Consider the following 16,176-nt stretch of genomic DNA (forward strand, 5'->3'; position numbering starts at 1 on the left):
ACACACAACCCATTTGTTGCACCGCCATAGCAGAGACCCATCAAAAAGCTAAACAGAAATTTATTTTTCCAGTTTAAATTATCTAAGTATTCCAAAACAAAAGGGATTGTTGGAAGCAGAGGTCTTTCTGTAAAGGTCCCTGGTCCCTTCAGTCAGCAGGAGTTTTAGGGAACACAGAGCCATAGGACTGACTCAGCAGGGAGTGTGTCAGAACCTCTGTTTAAAATAGTAGAGATCAAGGGTCCTACAGCTTTGCTGGCAGGGGCGAGACTTCTATACTCGGGCTGTGGCTGCTTTCTAAAAACATCAGCTGAAATGTTTGCATACCTTTTGTTTTGATGCACTCAGAAAGTCCAGTTATCCTTTATGTGACTAAATCATTATGACAGCCAGGCAACTGGCATTTTCAGACGACAGTAACACCAACACTTCCAAAATCAATAATAATGTGACAGATCTTATTTCCTCTTTGTCTGTTAACATTTACACACACATTCCTCAGCCATAGATGACATGTATGATTAACCATCATACTGCCATGGGACCGGCGCCAGTTTGGTCTGACATCTCTAGAGTATTCACCCTGTAAATGAAGAGACGGGCAGACCGGGCCCCCAGGTTCCTCCTGTCACCGCAGCCACAAAGCCTGCTAAGTGTCATCGCGTCACCGTCCCCTCTGCCTGGATCTGCGCCTCTCGGGGACGAGTTAACCCAGACGAGGTGTCTGTCGTCTCTGTCACTGCTCTCGTATCCCCGGCTCCTCCATTCTTGTTTATCAGCCTCAGCGACTCTTCTCAGGAGAAAATTGGAATTTCTGCAACGTTCCGAAGGAAATTCTGACATTCTCTTGACAGCAGTTGTATGGAAACCTAGGTAAACACTAAGCCGAAGATGAATGAAAATAGATCAGCAATAGATAAAGGAAGCCTGGAATGTTTCTTTCCAGGGATTCTGTATGACTGGAATCTGTGGGTCTTTTTCAAGCTTCTTTCTGATTATTAGTGCTTTGTGGTTATTTTTATTTACCGTTCCCTTTTTGCAAAACCTCACTTCCAGTCCAGGTTAGCTGAAAACAACCGACACAAGTGCTACACCATGGTTGTGCCATTCTGGGTACTGATAGACATTTAGTTTGTGTATCATAAAAAGTCTTTTATTGATGTTTTTTAAGTTTTTAGTTCATCTCTCACAGCCACTTCCTCTTTACATGCAATCCAACATTAGCGGCATGCAAGTTTTCAGGTTAGCAAATCACACCTGCATTTTAAATGGGCACTTTGGACAACATAGGAGCAAAATTGGTAGACAGGGACAGAGCGTTGTCACTCGAAGCAGGCAGGACCTTAAAATGATTGGGCAGGTCAATATTGCAGCAAGGGACAGGCTTGGTCCCTTCTGATAAAGCCCTCCTGTCTGCCTGATTTCTGCAGGTATCTGGCAAAGCTAAACTGCTACACATGCGCAGCAATCCTGGCTTCCCCTGCGTATGCCAGAAACTGATGCGCACCTGCGCAGAACTTACGTCTTTCCGGCCTGGCCGATTAACATGGCCAAAGACCGTGTACAGGAAGGGAAGAAAGATGAGGGAAAGGGGATAGAGGAGTATCACAGGTGTAGTTTTGCTTTAAACAAGGACCACCATGGCAGGATCGCCGAGTGTTATTCTATTGAATAAGACTTTTGCAATTACATTAGCAAGCTGAATGCCATTTATTTTATGTGCGTATAAAAAAATTGAAATCTGCAGTGCTTTACAGAATCCATGTTCATGTTAGAGGGTCATTATTGTCCCTTCCATTATCAGATGTCTCCACCATAGTTTAAGGTCAGATTTGGAGGAAAACTGGAATGTCCAGAGAAAATCTACACAAACACATGAAGAACATACAAACTCCATGTAGAAAGTGTCCTGCTTGAGATTTGAACCTCAGTCCCTAGTGCTGCATTAATAAACTGAATAAAAGGCATCAAAGTGCCAACTCTTTAGGGCAGAGCAGCATTGCTGATTGGAGCCATGGACAAAGGGGCGTGTCACACCGCTGGAGACCCGGGATCCGTGCTGAGCAGGGGTCTGACTCCCCAGCGTGCTGCCAGCACAAAGCAATGTAACCCTTCCAGAACTCTTAAAAAAAAAATTGAATCTCTCCATTATCATTTTTACTCAGCCAGACCGCATTACATTAATAATTGATGAAACTTCAATTAGATTTTAAACACCTAAAACCTTGGATGAGAAATCTGTTATTGCACTGTGAACAAATCATAAAATGAGGCCAGGTGAAAAAATACCACTGGGATTAGTGAATTTGCATTGTGTTCCTGACACACCAACAGGACTTTCCAGCTGCCTCTCCTATCTGATGCATACCAAAGTAAACAGGGAGACGCTGAACGTTACAGGATCTGGGCTTCAGCACACGGATGAGGATTCTACAATCAGATTTGCCACACAAAACCTCTGCTACAGGAGATTAAAAAAAAAAAAAGAAACTTTGTAATTCTTCACCAGCTTGTAACAAGGATGTGATAAAGAAAACCCAATCACATGCAAGGACAAAAAAAAAAACAATATGTTCGCTTGCATATGATTGGATGGTTGGATTTCTTGATTTTTTGCACCAGAACTAAAGCCCACCATGGAGATATGCTTTAGCTGTCTTGTTTCCTAGACAGGTCCTCTTATAGGGAACTTAATAATCACCCAAAATTATGTTCACCTCTCTGGTGGTCCATGGTTCCTAATTCCCCTCTGTTTTAAAGCTACAGCCTCCATCAGTCTCCCTCCAGCTTTGCCTTGCAGAGAATTAGGAGGCTGGAGGAAGGAGATCACGGCAGGCCGGGAGGTAAGTGGTTTTGGGAGACAGAGATCCGACACTGCTGGAAGTGTTGAATGCTGAAAAGATTTACGGAGAGTGCAGTGCTGGAACAGAGATAGGTAGGTGACGGGGGCCATTAGTAAAAGGGTCTATAAACACCAGGACCCTGTACCTGCATGCAGCTCCCCACAATGCAGACAAAATAGCCTGCATTGTATTCTAAAAACACCTTCACATTATTGTGCTGCATTACAGAACCGTTTGACCTGATTGCTCCTTGTCAAGTCAATGGTAGTGCAATAAAAAGACAACAGGCGACCAAAATCACTAAAATTTGCAGCTTTTATTTGTACAGGTAGTCCCCGGTGTACATACAAGATAGGGACTGTAGCTTTGTCCTTAAGTTGAATTTGTATGTAAGTCGGAACAGGTACATTATTTTAATAAATGCAATTAGGACAGATTTGTCCCAGCATAATATTAGGCAGCATTGTGTCAGTTACTGTGTAAAATTTTCACTGTAAATTAATCACAAACAAAGCAAAAAACTTTATGGAGCCTTAAAACTTTATTCAGGCAGGTGGTTATTACTGCTCTTACCTGCCCGATTGCCACCCAGCTGTCAAATTTTGCAGAGCTGCACATATATGCTGGTTGCAAGGTAAACCCAGCATTCCCAGATTCCCTTGCACATGCCCGGAAGGAGCGAAATCCCACGCACATGCGTAGAATATACGTCATCCCGGCACGGCCAATCAAGACAGCCAGAGATGTTCAAGGCACGAAGTAGAAGTAAGATGGCAATAGGTGACTGATTGCCGCTTAGGCTCTGTTTTGAAGTAAACCTGCAAAAGGGAAATTCTAAGGACAGGCCATTGGGTCTTCGCTTCTTTTTTAATATATGGGGGACTTGGGTTGCACACATTTAGAGTTTATAACCCAGTTTTAGACGTGCTCTGTCAAGTAAATGGAAACGCTGAAACACACACATGACAGCCTTGCTGTGCATTTAATCACATGTTGCGATGCCCTTTACATTACATTAACATGACTCTTCATACGTTAACCTGTGACAGGCGTCATGTTTTGATGCATTTTCATTGATTTCGCTTGAAAACCCATCAAGGGAAAATGGAAAGGAGTGAACCCGGCCTCCAGCGAAGAAGAGAATGACAACCAGGAGGAAATCATTTTTACAAGTGACTCTGCATGTGAAAATGCTGTTCTGGCTTTAACCCTGGAGATGCTGAATTAGAACAAGAATGCAGGTCAGGGGTTGGAACTTTGGACTTTGAATGGGCATTAGGGAGCGCATGAAAGCGTGCACCATGCAAGAAGAACAAGCAAAATAAAAGCTGCTGCAGGAGATGGCTTTAAAGTGAAATTCCAAGGGCAGACCATTGGAGGTTTTTTTTTTTGTAAGGTGAAGATCCTCATCTTTGCTTTAATTTTTAATACCTCCCTGTATGGAGGGTCCTCTTTGGTGCTTTATAGAAGCAGTGTCTTTGTTTTTGTGCATTGGGGAGACATTCAGGAACATCTAACTTGTGTCACCACAAAACCGCATGGCATGTGGGCACTGTCATTCACCCAGCATGTGTAACTAGGTGCACACAGTTATAAATACATCCTTATGGAGGTACAAAATTAATGGACATGAAAATCAAGTGTTGCAAATGCTTACTTTTTCTTTTTTCTTTGCAAAAATGTATTTTTCTTTTAATTAATAATGCGTCTTTGCACAGCTCCCCCCTTCCTTGCAAGTTTTAGCCCTCTCAGGAATGCATAACTGCTGTCTGTGCGGGCCTAGCAATCAATTTATGTAGCAGCCAAAATGAAGGGGGATGATAGAGTGACAGATCTGAGGATGCCAACGTCACATCTAATATTCTGGCACCCATTTGCAGTGTCTGGGCTTTTGGAGGTGTACATAAAATGATAAATGATGATTTATAATCATTTTACAAATACATATTTTGCATCTTAAATCTTGATTTATACATATCCTAGATTGTAAGCTCTTCTGGGAAGTGTGCTCTCTTCCTCCTGTGTCACTGTCTGTATATGTCTGTCATTTGCAACTCCTATTTGATGTACAGCGTTGTGTAATATGCTGGCACTATATAATTACTGTTTAATAATAATAAAGCGAGTAAATGCACAGAGAACATTATCGTAAGATTGGAGCTGAAATCAAAACATAGTGACAGGGCCTCTTTAAATGACCCTGGGAATTATTCATGCAGATAACCAGGTTCCTGCAAACCAGGATCAGGTGACAATTACACCGGCCCCATCTCTGTCCTGCAGCTTCGTACTGATATCCAATGGACGTCAGATGACTGTCGCTGGAAATTATCGTTTCCAGTGAAAGATGAATGAACGTTGTTCTGTTCAATGGAGAGGAGAGGATGACTGAATGGCACCCTGCTGTGTTTTATTTTAAAAGGATTTGACAGTGCTTCTTCCTGATCAGTTGTTCATCAGTGCATGATGGCCGATTGATGAACCATGTCAGGAGACAGCTGTACATAGATAGAGGAAAAAAGAGACGGAAGAAGCAGGGTTTTCATTAACTAATATAGGTGAATTAGATTGTAATAAGTCACATATAACACATAAAGCTGTGTAACAAATGTTAATACAATATAGTATCGGTTGTTCCCATTCACAATGAGATGGGAAGTGCGACCCGTCCACTAGACAAAGGATCCCTAATTTAAAGTATCACAAGTTATACAAAGAGGAGAACGTTCTGTGTCCTGACGCATTTCGCTGTACACAGAAGAAAATATATATGAATTTCACATGGATAATTTTATTATTAATAATAAAGAGGAGTAACATAGCACCAACCTATTACGCAGCGTTGTACATTAAATAGGGGTTGAAAATGACAGACAAATACAGACAGTGGCACAGGAGGAGGAGAGGACCCTGCCCCAAAGAGCTTACAATCTAGGATACGTATAAATAGTCAAGATTATGGATGGAAAATATGTATTTGTAAAATGATTGTAAATCATCATTTTACATTTAATATGTAATCTATTTATACGTTTTATATTTATTTATATCAATCTGAACTGCATAAAAGTTATTTCTGTGTACAGTCTTTAACGCTTTCTGCAAGTACCCTGAAAAAGCCTATAGGTGAAACGCGTCGGGTTATGGAATGTTCTCCTCTTTGTATAAAGTTGTGATCCTTTAAATTAGGGATCCTTTGTCTAGTGAACAGGTCGCACCCCCCATCTACGGCTAGGTACACGCGTGGAATGGTACTCGTCTGAAAATCGGCTAAGGCTGATATCAGATGAGAATCTTGCGTGTGTACAGTGCTTGTCATCCATCGTCCGAACAACGGTCCTGGTGGATCCACAGACGATGGACGACAAACCATCGTAATGAAAGGGAAGGGGCGAGAGCGCAGCAGGGTGCCGCTCCATCGTTCTCCCCCTCCCCTCTCCAGGGGGAGCAGAACGGTGCTGTATGTACAATACTCCTTCATGCATTCATTTGTAATTGGAAAGGATTGTGAAAGATTCTTTCCAACAACAATTATTGCACGTGTGCCTAATTGTGAATGTGAACAACCGATATCCATATTGTATAAACATTTGTTACACAGCTTTATGTGTTATATGTGACTTACTACAATCTAATACACCTATAAAAGCCAATGAAAACCATGCTTCTTCTGTTTCTTTTTCCTCTTATCTATTGATTTTTGGGGATGGCAAATCCTTTAAAAACCCGGAGGATAGTTAGACTACATTCCTATGAACATTACAATGTGATGCATTTAGCAAGTCGTCCATTTGAATGCAGCTCACTGTACAGGTAGTGCTCAAGAACATCCGACATACAGACGCCTCCTAGATACGAACGGGGCTTCCCTGCTCGCTGGTGTGCAAGTTGAGGCTTGGAGGGGTTTGCATGACTTGCAGAAGAAGTCTTTTGCTATACACAGATGAGGGGTGGGTGATCTTAAGAGCTGAGCTTATCAATAACATCTTGTAACTTTAATGACCAAGACAAACTGTGCAGTTGTTTCTTTTTGCATATCAAAGCACAGCTTGCTCCAGAAGTTAATGAATGTCTAGGCTGCATAATTTTTTTTTTTGTGATTAACTCACAGTGAGGGATTTATTTAATAACTGACACCACACTGCCTAATAATATGTTGAGACAATTATCTGTCCTTATTGCAGTTAATAAAATAATGTACCTGTTCCAACCTACATACAAATTCAACTTAAGAACAAACCTACAGTCCATATCTCAAATGTAACCCGGGGACTACCTGTACACTAATATAGTGCATACTGCAGTGCCCTGCCAAGGTGTATCCGGGGTGCCATTAAGAATGAATATAAACCCAGCGCGCCATTGCGTGCAACTCAATCTTGAAGCGTGCACACATTGATTTTTATTGCAATCAATCAACACAAGCAATAGGAAAAAATGAACCGTGAATCAATGGTGGCATTAAGTCGTAGGATCAATTGATTTTTTTCAAATGAACAAATTAATGAAATGATTAAAACGATTCGTGCAATCAGATAAAATTGGTGGTAATATGTAACAGAGTGCAGGGTTGAGGAGTAACTCATGTGGTGAGCAGGGGTCAGAATGCAGAGTGCTGGGGTCAGGGGTATGTATTGTAAGCGACAGCCACAGCCAAGCAAGGGAGCCAAAGTTTCCAACATAGAGGAACACAGGGGTGTGTAGTATGCAATGTAGATTGTAGCCAATTGCAAGCACAATAGCCAGAGTTCTGAGCCAGCAGAAGAGTAGAGGAAGATGTTGACAGTGCCAGGGGTGATGACGGCACTTACATTACATATTCATAATGCAGAGTTAGGTGTGTCACCCTGACAAAGCACTGGGTCAATGGCAGGGAGCATGGTAATGGGTAACACCCAGTATTGGGTTTGAACTTGAGCAGTCATTTTGTTAAGGGCACCACAGGCATACCATACGGTGGATGAAGGCCTTGTGAGTACCAGTTTATTATGTGTGTCACACCTGCACCTCTTTCCTCACTGCAATTATACAACTATTACCAGCTCATACCAGAGGCTGCTCCCTATTATCAGGAAAGAAATTCTCCACATTCCCAAATTGGTTGCTTATCTGCAGCAGTCTCTGTTAGCGAAGGATGGGATGCCGGCACCTAATTCACAATGGATGGTGCAGCCTGTGCCTAATTACTGACATTTTATCTTTTTACACCACATTTCCTGAACATTTCATTTTGAATTTTCTGCATCTTCTCAGAGTGCCGGTGCATAACCTGCCAAATCACATTAACTGGAGATGAGTTTATATCTTTGTGCAAACTTTCGCTGCTTGGTAACATTACCGCTGCTTAGAATTGGCGGATACTGTCCAAAATACATTTTTGTTTTTTATTTTTTAATATAAATGGTTTGGTTAGGATCTGCTGTCAGGTTTATATTGCTTGTGAAGACTGTAGAATAATATATTCGCAAGTGCTGTATTGAGTGCCAGCGTTTCTAGATCTCAGATGCAGACATGGACTGGAGCTTGTCTGCCCTTCCAAGGGCTGCCATCAGAAAATTCTGGGCCCCTTACTAGGTGAATTTCCTTTGCCCCCTTCTATCATGTCTAAAATTCAAACTCTTTTAATTAGGGCCCACTGGAAAAGTACCCCTTGCTACCTACCCTGGTGGTGGTCTTGGCTATTCTCAAATATATTTGTAAAGTTTTTGTGCCTTGACATTAGCTTTGTCTTTGAAATCTTCCATTACCCCAACATGTTACCTTTTGGTATCCATATAGCCTGACAAAGAGAAGCACAATGACATCTGAAAGCATCTGGATGCAGCGTCATAAGTGCAATATGATGATGACAACAATAACTAATGTGAAACATCTCTTAAAAAATTACATATTACTGGGTATTGTGAGCAAAAAAATATATTGCAAGTTTTGGGCAAAGATTGTTGTAGAAGCCTATACATCCTTGTTGTTTTCCTGCATTTGACATGGGGTTGGAATGAACCTTAGATGTGCATCAAAAAATCCTAATAAGTTACATTCAGCAGTGCAAAAGTTGCTTTTAACCTCCTTTTGCGCTGCACTTTTTTGCATTTTTGGATTGGATTTTGCAAGTTCTATCTGGATATATTGGGTCTGCAGGTAAAGCACTTCACATAAAGACTTTACTTAACAATTGCTGCAGTTTGCTATTCCAATGTATTCGTGGAACCAAACACCAATGCATTTAAATACCCCGCTCATATTGACTCATTATCCAAGGGCTGTATTGTATTTTGTGCTGTACAGGGGTCTTAAACAAAAAGCATTTATCCCTTTTGCCACTTACTCTGAAACAATCTACCCAACCCTACCCATATGCATAGTTAAAGTGACCCTGTCACCCTAGAACAGGAAGTGTGTTAGGGCCACGATAGAAATGGAGAAGAGATAGGACAAATGCATAAGTCCTAACATACTGCAAGGTACACACTGCTGCTCCTCCATAGAAACAATATTATAAGTGAGCATTGTCACCATAGTACTGGAAGTGTGTTATTTTCAGGATAACCAAATGCAAAAAATAACAAAGGCAGCCCCCACATAAGAATACTGGTAAATTGCATTTATATTAAATACTTTTCTTGGGTTTATTTTCACTTTTATCTCTACGCCAGTGCACAACTAGCTGGCCATTAATTTGCATGCTTATAAAATTGTGGAATTCGTGATGCCAATGGCTCTCTTCTATCAAAGACATTGAAAATACCCCAGGAAACAACAATCCTCTGTATCATCTTGTCTCCGTCCATCTCTCCCATATTAGAGATGTCTATTCAGCACTTCATGACGCTTCGTGCCAGTGCCATCACTTCATTTTTGCAAGCAAAACATGCAACAGAGAGATCTCTAGACAATGGCATCCAAAAGGTTTTGTAGACTTTGTTATGCTGGATTCTGTATTTATGGATTTACAGATTGGTGACATAGGGGTCATTGGGTAATACAACAACACGCAGCTTGGACCCATCGTTCAACACCCCGTGATCTTTTTGGATGTGCGCTTTTAGCTCTTGAGACTTTTTTAGCCATCGCACGTAGTTGTATGCTTTTGTACCCTTTTCCAAACTTGAAGTTCTTTATGCCAACATTCCAAAGTTATATCACACAGTCATGAAAAATATGAATGAACTTTGAAGCTCTAGTGCAAGTATTAACTGTACAAGAGGACCTGTCATTCTTCTATTTATAGTGCAGGCAGAGTGAGCCTAGCAGTACAAAATGCCAAATTGCATAATCAGGTGATACAATAAAAGGCTGGGTTATCCCACTGCAATGGTTTTCAACATCTGTCTTGCTTACCACTTCACCAGAGCATCACTTTAGGAGCTTGTATTGGTGGGATTAATACAAAGTGCTTTTAGGTACATTCAGCTTGTATTTGAGATCAGTTTGAGATGCTTTTTTTGTAGGCGATTCTAGCCTGCAGTTCTTCCAAATCCCTAGAAATAAAAAGTTATTGGTAGCTGTTAAGCAGCTGTTGTACATTTAGAATGTGAAATGTGGGTCAGCTCCAAAAAAAATAATGTTTAGGTGATGGTGTCATTAGACCATGGTACCAGGGGCATATGCCATGGATGTCTTGTTAGGTGTTCTAACATGGCCCAGAGATCGAATTTCCCTGACTGTCAGAATATTTTGCTTTGTTCTATACATGCAGTCACCAAGCTGGGCAGAAAAATATCCAGTCCAATGCTGCATGATGGAGACCCAGGAGCTGGAGGTAGGAAGAAATCTTAGGCCTGTTAAGTGTTTTCAGGTACATAAACACTGCTCCAATTCAAAGGAAATAATTGGGCAGGGATACAGGAACCATTTAGGTAACCAGCACCATGAGGGCACTTATAAGTAGTAGGGGTTTTGGGAACTTTCCACTTACCTGGTTCCTATTAGCTGTAGTTGGTTCAATGCTGTGTGCAAGCGGTGCAGGTGAGCTGTATACAAAGAAGGAAGGTAAACTGTGTGCATGGGGTGCAGGTGAGTTGTATACAAAGGAAGAAGGTGAGTTGTGTGCAAGGGGTGTAGGTGGGTTGTACACAAGGGGTACAGATGAACTGTGTTCATGGGGTGCAGGTGAGCTGTATACAAAGGAGGAATGTGAACTGTGTGCATGGAGTGCAGGTGAGTTGTACACAAAGGGTGCAGGTGAACTGTGTGCATGTGATACAGGTGAGCTGTATACAAAGGAAGAAGATTAGCTGTGTGCATGGGGTGCAGGTGAGTTGTACACAAGGGGTACAGGTAAGCTGTGTGCATGGAGTAGAGATCAGTTGTATACAAGGACTTCAGGTGAATCTTTGCATTGGGTGCAGGTAACCTGTATACAAAGGATGAAGGTGAGCTGTGTGCACATGGTGCAGGTGAGTTGTACACAAAGAGTTTTGGTGAACTGCACTCTGAACTGCCCCGATACTATTGGTGAGTGGAGGTGTCCCCCTTACTACTAGTGAGTGATATACAAAGAGTGCCGTTGACCTGTGTGCATGGGGAGCAAATGAGTTGTGTACCACATGTGCAAGTAAGCAGCATGCAGGGTTTGCAGGTGAGCTGTGGTTGTCACCTGGGATTTCAGGGGTTCTGCTCATGCACGGAACTGCCACTTTTTAGCCTTGATGCATTATTTTATTTCCAGGAATGTAGACCTCCAGGAGCATTCCTGATATCTTAATGGCAGCCTTTTTCAGTTCTCAGCAACCAGCACCATTCCTGTGTACAAAAAGATGGATCAGAGTTGTACCTATCATTAAAACAATGATTATTTCTCTGTCCCCTCTCAGCCTCCATGTCCCAGTTTTTCCACAACCTTGTGACACTGTCGCTGCATATCCTCAGACTTGAGGGTTGGCGGGCCGAACCACATTAATTAGAGTTCCTAAATCTCCTTCTTAGGGAAAAGAGGAGAAAGGGGACAAGCAGAGATTTAATGGGGCCTGCGGGGCTGCTGTGACTGATAGGGTCAGGATTGGGTTAGTTTAAAATTCTTCTCCCCATGAGATAGAACAGCTAGAATAAGGAAATCATAAGACTGAACTGAAAACAAAAGATGAAGCAGAAAACGCAGGGATAAAACAGAATGGGCTCTGTTAAACTCATCGCTTACGTCTGATCAGTAGGTTATGAAAGGGCAGAAAGGCAAATTAGAAGTCATGTGTAAAATGGGCACATTCACTAAAATACTGCACAGGGAGGCTAAAGAGAACCTGTCACAGCAAGAATATGGAGGGGGCTGGCATTGCTGACCTGTTGTTTAAGATGCATTCTTCAGACTTGCCATATTGGTCTGACTTTGCTGTGCTTTCAGCTGATCAGTAATAATTACTATGCTGCACACTTCTTTACAATAACCCCTGGTAATAAATTTGCAACAATCCAATACAATTTAGCATCAAATTATCCAATGAATACAAAACCTTTAATTCGAAAATGCTTCCTGGCTGTTCCTATTCAATTAAGAAAATAGGCAACATGGACACATATATTGTTGAGGTTTCCTCTAGAATTTTGCCATGGCTGAGTCAGCCCCCTAGGTACCTTAAAAATCTAATTCTCCTCCCCCTGTGTAGTGTCCCTTGATAGATATTTTAATTACCTGTACTGTGTAACTGTTCCTAGCCCCTGTGACATCAGTACAGGGGCTGCAAAAGATTTATTCTTGAGAGCCAGTAGGAGGAGCTCAAAATCTCTGCCAGTCTCTGTGGATTGGATGCAGGGAGGGAATTAGTGCACGGAATACAGGGATGGATCACAAGTCACCTTGCCTATAGTGCCATATGTGGTTTACATATTCTGCAGGCATGCTGTACAATATAGTTTGTAATGAAGCCGTTATTTCTCCATTAAACAAATAGCTGAAATCGGCATAACCTTTATCGTGTGTTAACAATTACCTCTGGGCAAATCCAAAACTTGCTCTATACCTCCCTTACCTTACAGTTTTCCACTAATCTCATTATCAGCTCTCCTCTGCCACTGTTGACAGCACAATTCATCACAAATCTCATCTTTTTTGTATTTTGTCTGTGCTTGTATAGGCACATCATTAGTACAGGAGGTACAACCCTGTAGTACCATTTGTTATTCTATTGAGTTGATAAGTCTAGCAGAAGTCTATTATTATTATTATTACACAGTATCTATATAGCGCCAACATATTACGCAGCACTTTACAAAGTCCATAGTCATGCCACTGGCTGTCCCTCAGAGGGGCTCACAATCCAAAGTCCTTACCATAGTCATATGTCATTAACACAGTCTAAGGTCTATTTTTGAGGAGAAGTCAACTAACCTAACTGCATGTTTTTGGAATGTGGCAAGAAACCGGATTACCCAGAGGAAACCCACACAAACACAGGGAGAACCTGCAAACTCCATACAGATAGTATCCTGGCCAAGATTTGAACCTGGGACCTAGCACTGCAAAGACCTAGTGCTAACCTCTGAGCCATCGTGCTGCCCATATATGAAACTCAACATTCAATGACGGCAGAATTTTAAATTTTAACAAGGATTAGGGATTTTTCAGCTCACAGTGGTGCTTCTCACATGAGCACATTCCAAGATGGTTTACTTCTGTTTGGATTGCATTTGCATGCATAAATCCCCCCACAAGACTGAGACTAAATGACTTACAGGACAGGAAGCAAATAACTGAAAAGGAGAACCAGGACAACACAGATAGGGAGGAGTGGGCTGGATACAATAGGACTAATCAGCACAGGAGAGAAAAATGGAAAAAGAAATGTTAGTTTAGAGTCCATATGACTTGATGGACCATTTCCTTTAATAAAACTAATATACAAAAAAATAAAGAGGAGAAAGAACAAATATTTTTTGGTCATTAACATATTATCAATTGCAAAACTAAACATAATAAGACAGTAAGTTATTGTCTCAGGTACAGTAGCTTAGGATAAAATACCCTCCCTATTTTTTCATCATGGGTGGGGGGGCATTTGGCTAAGTAATAAACAGTTTAATAATCAGTCTATAACAGAATAATCAGCTTTGTCCCATTTCCCATTTTTTCGGATATTGGGGGGTTTATGAATATCAATCTCGGCTCATTTTTCCAACACGTTTCACCTTCTGGCTTCTTCAGGAGTATCTCTGAGACCATGATGATAAGGGATTGTATGAGAAACTGAAAGTATATAGCTGAGGGCAAATCCTCTTTTGAAAGTTTATATCGGAGTCGCGAAGGTTCCTTTAAGAGGAGTATAGTAGCTGGCGTGTCTGTGGGAAAAAACGGGTCAACATGTTTCAAGGTTTGGATCTTTTTACAGAGTTGATCCTCAATCATCAGAGGGCAGTTTTGGTTTGGTGATAGCGCCACACACATATTATTGCTTATATTTGTTCCAGGTCTAAATATGGGCAATAATGTCACAGGGAACTTCCCCCAGGTTTCATGCGGCACACCATATTGAACAATGGGTTTCCTGTGTTGACCAGGAATGTAAGTTCAAGCAGTTGGAAGAAGGTTTTTGTTTCTGGACACTGGATCAAAAGACCTAGGACATCGAAGAGGACTGACAAAACCTTAATCCAGTATACCCGTGTTAGGGCTGTGCCCCCTGGCAGGTGACACTAGATTACCTGGGGCACGGAGTGTAAGTGTCTCCTGGTCTTCACCAGAGCACCCCACAATGCATGATAGGCCGGTGACCCTAATGGCCACCAGTGTACTTTGCTGCGAGGAGAACACCAGGTCACGGCCCCCAGGCTCTCCCCACCAGGGTTGAGCGGGACAGAGGGCTCCAGTGTAGGGATAGCACAGATCAAGTACTCAGATGGATAACAGCAGGAGGTACAGTATAGTCCAGGCAGACTGATGGACAGGGCAGGCGGCAGTCAAGCATGGTCAAGGTACAAGCACAGGTCAGAAATCCAAAAGGGCACAACATGGCAGAGAGTGACTGAGAAACTCCCAAGTGGTTGAGGATCCAACAACCAGGACCCAGAATCAGGGAGATATAAATACAGCTAGCAGCCAATGGCAGGACATGGTTGGAACCAGAAACTACTCTGCTCATTGGCTGCTGCACATTTCCTGAAATACCCTTCAGATGAGAAAAGCCTCAGAGAAAGTGCAGGGGATGCTAAAAAAGGCAAATCTCTGCACAGCTAAAGGGAGGCTGAGAAAGCTCAGGCTGCTCGACAGATCATCTGCGGGCAGGGTGGTAAAAACCCATAAGTAGGTGTCCACCAATTTGCCTTCCATCAATGGGGAAGTAGGTGCATCATAAGCCAGTAGATGTCTTCTCCCTGGTGGAAGGGTTTCTCTATTTCCCGTAATCCCTCTGGTTTCTGTTGGCAATGAACACAACATTCCTTCTTTCGGCTTTTCATGTCAATCATTCCCTGATTGCAGGACTCTGCTATTCTCTTATTTCTCTGCCAGATGCAATTCATTGTTAAAACCTGTAACAGAAGATAAATTTGTAGAAATAACCACTTCAAGGGCCATTGTATAGGAAAAAGCCAATTACACTAATAGGTTGTTTAGAAAGAGAAGGCAGCTTGACCGCTAAGATTGCTGAACCTTTAATTTAATACCAGGAGCATCCCAGGGGATGTGCGCACCAAAGCTTAGCATGCTACCGGCCTGATTAGAGGCTGATACACGTCATCTGAAACAGAAGATACAAATGATGATGGGAGAAGCATTAACAAGAGGATGAGATAGGATCAAAGCCTTGTGAACCTCCGTGCTGTAATGTCTCATTTACATGACCTGCTCACACCTGTGCAATTTACTGCATACTAAAATCACTAGCATAAGGAAATATTATCTAAAGACATGAAGCATTTATATTCTTTCTTGAATTTTGTTGTGTTTTGTGTATTTCTTTCAGATCTGTGCAGTATTCTAGTTTGAAACTTTGCTTGTGTGGGAGCTTCCTGTAATACAGACTAGTCACTGCTGCTCTCCCTATTTGTACAGGGTGATTGGTCTTGTCCCCGCCCCTCCTATAGTTTTCTACAGGCAGCCTGTAGTAGGTGGAGCTGCTAGAACCCTCCCACAGCTCTACTGTGCATAGGTTATCTGCAATACAGTGACAGTATCATTGCTACTATTACAAGGTAAAACCTGAGTTTGCATAGGAATTTGGTGCATGCAAAGTGCATGTATTGAGACAGGCGATGTCCCTTCTGCAATACAAATACATTTACCTGCCTGATTGCAGTTTTTAAATTACACTCACCTATTTTTGCTCTGTCCTCTTAGCCAGAATAATTGTAATTCCTGGCTAGCAGGGTGGTGGGGAGCCAGGACACCTGGCATCATACACTATTC

The sequence above is a fragment of the Pyxicephalus adspersus genome, chromosome 3 (assembly GCF_032062135.1).
Source record: "Pyxicephalus adspersus chromosome 3, UCB_Pads_2.0, whole genome shotgun sequence".
In the NCBI taxonomy this organism is placed as follows: Eukaryota; Metazoa; Chordata; class Amphibia; order Anura; family Pyxicephalidae; genus Pyxicephalus; species Pyxicephalus adspersus.